This window comes from Hyalella azteca, unplaced genomic scaffold, assembly GCF_000764305.2.
Source record: "Hyalella azteca isolate HAZT.00-mixed unplaced genomic scaffold, Hazt_2.0.2 contig8774, whole genome shotgun sequence".
NCBI lineage: Eukaryota > Metazoa > Arthropoda > Malacostraca > Amphipoda > Hyalellidae > Hyalella > Hyalella azteca.
Genome location: NW_025938859.1, coordinates 446,911 through 455,636, shown reverse-complemented (window position 1 = coordinate 455,636; position 8,726 = coordinate 446,911).

The window sequence follows — 8,726 nt, the reverse complement described above, 5'->3', positions numbered from 1 at the left end:
GGTAACGTTTTATTTTCAAAAACAATAATTTTTCAGACTTGACACCTGAGTGGTCACTGCACTGAATTCGGCGCGTCTATGTTGAAACTATTTTACGAGGGGCTTCAAGAAGTTCGTCGTAAAACAACAGTTTTTAAAAACGATCAGAGTCATAAGGTTTACTTTCAAAAATGTGCTTTATCTAAGTCGCTACACTTCCGTGAACGGTGAAACCAACCATCAAGTACATTTGCGTAAAATTGAGAGTCATGCCATTTGAAAATTTGAACTAGGTTTTGACAGCTCTTTACGCTGCTACGATTGATGGAAACTGGGTAGTGGGCACTTCTCAATTATTTTTAAGTTTTTTTAATAAAAAAGTCGGAGGAGGCTAAGTCGGTCCCACGAGGTAGATGCCCAATGATTTCCTATGGAAATTCGCGAAGCAAGCTCCTGCCTGCTGAGTGCCATGCGCGAGTGCATTGTCGCTGTGAAAGACTGCGTGCCCATATGCTGCTTCCCGAGGGGTTTCTCAGCAATTAAATTGAAATTTTTTATTAAATCTCTTTATAATAAACAGCTGTGATATTTTTCTTGTTTTCGAACAAATCAAATAACAAGAACCCCTCTGCATCCCAGTAAACCTGCCCTCTTAAACGCTCAGCTTTTTCGTTGACGGGCCACCTTTCACCCCAGAACAAATCCTGCTTCGATTGGGTTTTGTCTTCGCAATTGTACTGATAGAGCTATGTTTTAGTCCCGGTCACACTCCACGTAAGAAAATTTCAGGGTTCTCAACCCACTTGTTCAGAATTTCCATAGGATTTTTTTTAATTCACTTGAACATCGCCTCTGCCTTTGATTCCTGCTTATCTGGGAGCAACGACTTGGAACCCATCGAGCGGAGAGCGTGCTCAGTACCAAACTGACCACCAGAACTGTGTGTGCGGAACCCACGGAGATATCGAGGGTATCTTATACTGATTTGGTGGTTATACGCTTATCTTTTTCAATGAAATCACGAACGGCGTCAATGTTTTCCCCATAAACTGATGTGCGTTGTCTGCCTCTGTTGGGGATATCTTTGGTCTCATTTATATCGTTTCCTGAACGACTCTGGGCAGTTGGAGGCATTGCGTGTTATAAAGAGAATTAAAAAACGTAAACGTGCTTGACATACCGCATCCCAAATTGTCTGGTCAACCAGTCAGGTCCATACAGAGTTGTCTTTTTGTTATTCGTTCCCGTTTCAAAAGAAGCTAAAATCTGCATGAATTTAAAACCGAATTATTTATAATCGCAAGAGACATGAAATCTTCGAAATAAATAAATAAACATTCCACGAATATGATATTTGGAAAATTGTTGTGTGCCTGAGGAGGAAAAAGATGCACATCAGCTGCCGAGACATGTCATCGCCGTCGATCCTCAACCTCCAACATTACCAGCATTGTTATCAACTTATCACATTACTAATTACTAAGGCTACGATGCAAACACCACCGCCAACCAATCATCGTAGACCGAATCAGACTCATATGCACGTTTCGTGATAAATAAATGTCGTACCCGGCCAAAGTCTGGAATATTCACTTAAATTCTTTATGATGTAATTTTGGGGTTGGCCTGCTAGTGATGAGTGATACGCTTTTTATAATCGCCGTCTATGCTCTTGATCGATAACTATCCTGTGGTAATTAAATAATCAGTTACAATTTTTCTCAAGTACAATTGAATCATTTTCACCCCTAGAAAATATTACACAGATTTTCCCAATATAGCACAGGCGTAAGGTGGAAGTCAAATATATACGTGATGTCGTGAAGAACAGAATAATATCCATATATCAGGCTACATATTCGTATTGAATATTGCTTAAATTTTTGAAACCTACTGTAAGAAAAAACTGAGCGTGCGAGTAAGTCAAGTAATTATTTTGAAACCTATGTCTTCCTGGGTAATGCTTAATAAATTCGAAGTGCAGAAAAAAAGTGACAGAGATGATAGGTATATATATATAAGTAAATTTTGAAAAATAGAACTGGTATGGTAAAATACTACCAAAATTTACTTCAATTTCTAGTCTTCAGTTACATAAACGACACTGATTGGTCCATATTCTAAATTTAAGATTTATTTTAAGGAATTACCGTTGTAAAGATAAAATTAGGAAATTGAATTGCAGTATACCCTATAAACAACAATCGTTTTCTCATATATTCTTTTTTGGACTAACTTGCGAATTAGCAGGATTCCAACATTTTAAGACAATGGACACTGTTAGGTACTAATCTCTCAAAATGTTCCCCACTTCTTTTCGTGCCGATGAACAGTAGAATTGTTAAATCTGTATTCAATAATTAGTTGTTTTTCACTTTTTATCCCGGCGATTATGTCGTATTAATTAACTTATACGAGTCGAAAAACACACGAGTGGAGATCCTCACCTTGAAATTTCTCTCTTTTCCCAAATGTAGTAGACAAAAGACTTGAGAAACTCGCGTAAGAAATTTCAAATATAACCAATGATAGTTTAATTTTCATATACATTTATATTTTATAAATACGGTTTAGGCTGTAGTCATATAATTACCTATTCTCATATCTATAAGTTGATGTAATTTAGGAATTTCCCAAGTGAATGTTAACGTGAACCTTAGCGTCATGAAGGCTCTTGTTCAAAATGATGAATGATTAAAATGATAAAAAATTTTTTTTGGTCATAATAACTCATAAAAAAATCAGTTTCGCATAGTGAAATACAGGTAAAACAGAATAAATTCAATATAATATGGTCGTGAGTTAAGTTTAGTTCTGGCGTTAGTTGGCAGTTAAAGAAATCTGTCTGTGAGACTGTGTGTGTACCGACTTCACTTGGATATTGTTGCTAGTGTGCAAGTGGTGTTCGCATGTGATGTTGCACGCAGCATTGCTGGATTCTTGAATACGCGTTTCTGTGACTGTTACCATGTAATAATAGTGTGGCCGAACATCAACCTGTTTCCATACTGAACTCTATACGTAGTTGCTAGCAAACCTTGGGAATGGCGCGCTATCGGCTAAGTTGTGGTTTGTTTAAGATCAAAACTGGCAAGATAACGAAGCCCAAATGCAAAGATTCTATTGTTACCGTAAACGCGTACGTAATGCTTTTAGTTGAATTGCAACAGTTACAAATCTTTTTTGACGCGTCAAATTACCATCTATTCTTTGAAAATATATCTTTTTATTGTGACAATGGTGACATTCTGCAATAAATTTAAAAAGCTGGGTTTAGAGGATTGTAATTTTTAATTACCCGGCCGCCCAACCATTTCTGTAAACTATCTAGGCTACCTACATTTTGAGACAATGCCAGAGCAGTCAGCAGAGAGCTTTTCTGCCATTTACGAAGCTGGAGATACTGACTACCGTACGTACAAGAATTATCCTCTTATCTAATTTTCAAAAGAATTTATCCAAACATGTTAATTGTAGAATGTACATCTTTTTGAGAAGGATTTTTAAAAGAATGAAAAACTCGAAAGCTTGAATCATAAAGTTTATTTGCGTAGCATTATCAGTATTAATTAATTGAAAATGTGTCATTTAGCATGTTGAAAACCCCAAAATCAACCCTCTCCTCGTGCATTGCCACAGGTGTCACTGTGTCACAGACAGTTTAGAGTACGTAGTGCCTCTGGCAGCGGCGGAACTATAGCCTTCCGACTAAACTAATAAAGGAGCCTCCTTCTGCTTAGAATTCCAGCTTTATTTATTTATTTGCACGATTTATTTATATGTTTATGGTATTTCTGCGTTTAAACTACTGGCTTCCACTCTCGAATGCTTTGAGCGCGACCCGTGCGGGTGCAAATTTTCGGATTAAAATAAATGTTTCTTTTTATCATTAAAGCCTTCAACTTATTTTTTTGTCATTATTGATTGACATGTTTTGTTACGTTCAAAAGATTACGGTGACAGTAAATGAATAGAATCTTTACCGCGACGAAATATTCATTTACATGTATTTACAAATGACAATAAGGCACTCATTTACATTTAATCATTTACATTTTTAAATTTTACATTTAATCTATTAGCAGGATATGAACTGCACAAAACTGAAAGAATGTCAAGTTTTACTATATTTATACGGTCACAGAAAGATCAAACTATTAGGAAGGTAGGGATCGCCGGATTTAGTTGTATTGTTTGTAGTTCCCAAAAAAAATAGGTTGCACTTCAGCCCTGAAGACGATTGCGAGGGGATGTAGGGTATGTGTTCATCACTGTTCAACTCTTTGTTTATCTATGATACCGTCGATACCTATTTTTACCTGGCCTTATATAGGAATTACAATGACGGTGAATGCATACGTAGACCTAGAGTTAGTTGAACAAGCTACTCGAAAAGGACTTGCAACGTGAATTCATACTAAACAACTAAATATTTTCAAAAATCGAAACTTAGCCTAGCTCGCATCGCATAGCTCATTTTACAGAGCAACTGTACACCATCTTTCGTCGCTTAGTCTTTGCTTAATCTTAAAGCTTAAACATTTATTGTGGCTCTTATATAAAGAGGGGACGTAATAATTATGCCTATAATTATGCAAATTGTGCATTCAGCCTTGTGCAAATCTTCTTGGGAATGAAGCTTGAGTTTCTCGCTCTAACTTTTCACAATATGGAAAGTGCGTGAAACAGTTTCTCATCAACAGGGTTTCAAACAAAAATAGCTTGTGTCGAAACGCATTCACTTGGGTATACATGTCGCAAAGGGGCGATGTTTTGCCTAAAGGGGCGATGTTTTGCCTTGCAATCAAATATTAAACTCATTTTGTGGTCAGATCCACAGGAAAATATAATTTTCAAAGCCATTCGTCGTGTGTGAGTAGCGGCTGGGGTCAATTCTTTTCATTCAGGAAAACTTCAATATCTGCTCGGAGTTCAAAGAATCGTGACAACACCGTGCAACAGACACCAGTCACGCCCATTCACTGTTTTTAGTTCATGCGTAACCAGAAATAAATGCCACGCTCGATTTTTGTACACATTATGTTGAACTACGAGATATCCTCGGCGGGCCGGATGGAACCTAGCCGCGGGCCGTAGTTTGGAGACCCCTGATCTAAAAGACGTAAGTGCAGAATGAAATAGTTATTCGTGCGCTGATTTTGACTCTCGCATTTGCTTCGTAATTTGTGCAACTCCCCTTTCCCCCTCCGCCCACGAACTTCTCCGGCCCGCGAAGGTTTGAGAAAGCTTGCTCTTGGCCCTTGGTGAGAAAAAAGTTTAGAGACCCCTGCTTTAGATGCAGGTAAGAGCATGAGGAGTCTTGGGGACACCTGGCGTGAGCGCCTGTGCCATGCACGCCAGGTGATAGGACCTAATATAACCTATTTTTTCATTTCAAATGAAATACAATGGTCTCTGCACACTCCACCTGAACACTTAGCATATTTTAAGGCTTATTATAATATGAATAAGATTTAAACGCAACGGGCAAGCAGTGATCTATTTCATGCCGATGCCACTGTAGTACGTATAATGATAACAACTTATGACCCTTGTTAAAAGAGAGTAATTATGAAACACGAAAATATAACCTAAATGTCCTTTTGATAACTGATGTAGATAACTCATTTAAATTCCTAGCTGTAATTACGATCCATGTTGACATCGATTGCAATGAAACATTTCCGGTATACTTCTGCAGTTTGGCAGTCACCTAAAAAACTCGGCTTCCTGTTTTTTGGCGTGAAAAATACCAAACAAATCAGCTATTCATGAATCTGGGGTTACGTCAATGTGGGTCTGTTTTTTTTCGAAAATAACGTCGAAGTGTGAAATATGGTAGAAGAAAAAATTCTAAAAAAATGTAACTCAGTACACTCACTGCAGTGAGTGACTGCGGAATTTCTCCTCGACGAAAACGTGAAGTCACGGACGGACAAACAGACGGACGGATGGACATGACGAGCACAATAGCGCCTTTCTATTGTTATTATTATTATTATTATTATTATTATTACAACACTTCTCTTTAACGTCACTTCTTGTTTGTTTGTTTGTTTGTTTGTTTGTTTGTCTGTCTGCTACAAATCTTATAATCAATATTTAACACACTTCTACCAGTTTAGTTGATCTAAAATTTTGCATACTTGCGCAAAGCTGGAGACAATGCATGAATCAATTAACAGAATATATAATTTTAAAATAGAAAAAATTTTAATTAAAGAATAATTTTTCTTCTACATATCTTATTATTGATATTTAATACACTTCTACCTGTCCAATGAATCTGAAATTTTGCACACTTGCGCAAATTCGAAGACAATGCATGAATCAATTGACAGAATAAATAATTTTGAAAATTTAAAAAAATTTCATATATTTATATTAAAAAATGTAAAAATTAGTTTTTATTAATATATGGAAATAAAATTAGAAATTCATTGTAGATGTGTAACATCGGAGACACTGTATATATATTCTTTAGAATTGTTGTCTTTAAAAAGTAATTTTTAAACGCATATTATTTCCATAAATGGGAAAATTCGCTAAAAATTAACTATTATTATTTGTGACATTATTTTTTCTGTAAAAAAAGGAACTTGGTCATCTTGAAGTAGCCAAAGATTCTCCATAAGCTGGTTTTCGGGGTCTTTCGCGTCAAGAGACTGTCAGCCAACATTTTTTTCGGTACATGCTAAACTGTAGAATTGCACATTTTCCTGTGAAAGTTTGACTGAACACCAGAGCATGATACTTATTAACAATCTTATTTGTTATTTTCGCAGTAATTTCAAGCTTCGATTTCAAAATGTATCCACACTTCCCTTGATTTGTACTAGGTACTGTCATTTCCAAAGTTTATTTAATCTCAGATGTTGCAAACCCCTTCACTGCTTGATAATGAAAATTGTATATTCGAAACGTCGCATTCCATTAAGATGTCACTTAGTTACCTACTTTTTGATCTCCCGGCGCCAGCAAGATATTTTGTTCGACACATTGAAAAAACATATAAGAAAATTGTTAATAAAAACATGCTCTTGTCTCCAATAAAACTTGCATAAAAGGAAGGCTCGTGTCGAATTACACCAATTTTCCTATGATGCAACATCTGGTTTGCGAGTGTATTTATAGAACAGGATGAGCCTTGGAAGCTTCAAGGTGAATAATCTCGCCTGCCACTTTTTTGCCTGTGTGGCGTGTTGTAAGTATACAACTTCATTTAGTACGCTTTCAATAGCTAGTTGTGCTACTTCTGTGCTTCATACTGAATGTTGCAAGGTTTCGGAACGTTTATTCGCGTAAAGCCATAATACGAATATGATTTGAAATCATATTCGCGGAGTCAAGTAAAGTCAAGCGAGTAAAGTAAATAATTTTGACGTTTGATGGTCAATTCTCCCACTCCCTCAGCTCCCTCTCAATTATGCGTCTTGTCAGCCTTCTGAATCGCTGGCAAGTGTTCCAAAATTGCCAATCGATTTGTTCGTTTATCAGCTGTATAATTTCGTTCCCGTAATAATTAAGAGTGCGAGAATGATTTGTTACTTTGTTGGCAGAGGTGGGCAGTAGCGCTCTACTAGCGGCCGCTACATTTTCAGTAGCGGTAGCGGCGCTACATTTAAGCAATTGTAGCGGTAGCGCCCGCTACATATTTAAGTAGCGATACGAGGTTTTGCCGCTACAGCGCTACCGCTTGTCCTGTGCCTTGGTAAGTCCTGTGCCTTGGTAAGTCCTGTGCCTTGGTAAGTCCTGTGCCTCCTATGGTTTTTGAAGATGTTGAGTGAAAATGACTTATGCATAATGAACCTAACTGCAAATGGAATGAGTTTTGTTCCAAGTACTACCAACTTCCACCTAGAAATAAATCAATACATTTCTAGATACCTGTGAATCGTCAGCTGTGTTATTCATCTGTACAAATATCGTTTTCAAGTTGTTACGCCACTTCATATTTTATTCAGCTGCCAAAAAATTGAAGTTTTCTTTGTCAGGGAACGTCAACAACGATGGTATTTATATAGTATGTATGGTTTCCTCCCCAGGACTTGAATATAATTCGGAAACATTTATATGCTTGATTTCTGTAGTACCGTACCTATAAAATATAAATGTTTTGAAATTGAGTACACAAGTTTTATATACTTGATCGATTTTATAGGATAAATTTCGGAACTAACCTTTTTTAACTCTAACTGTCGATTTACGTTCTAACTCTAACGTCCGATTTTTTAATCGGCAATGAAATTCTGATTCTACAAATTCGGCAAACTGGCTGTCCATTTTATTTAATTCCGCTATTTCGGCACGGCATATACATATCTAGATGCGAGTTAGCCAAATTTCGATCTTCCAGTTTTTAATGTGATGATCCCCGAAGTAGTGAAGTATATCGACAGTTAATTGAATATTTTCTCGAGCATCGTTGCGCCGGGGAAACGCAAGTGTCGTCACTCTTGCCTGGCACAGCTGCATATACTCGCTACTTTACGTTTTAGTTTACACACCGGTATTTTGGACTGAGCTAACATCAAACTTATTAACTCCACGAAATATTTCTGAATCGTTATGTCCTTTTTTAGTGCATTTTCTCATTTATGGAAAAAATGCACTATTGTGCTCGCCATGTCCGTCGGTCTGTCTGTCTGTCCGTCCGTTCGTCCGTCCGTCCGTCCGTGACCTCAAGTTTTCGTCGACGAGAAAATGCGCTCTCTGTCACTCACTGCAGTGAGTACTGAGTTATATTT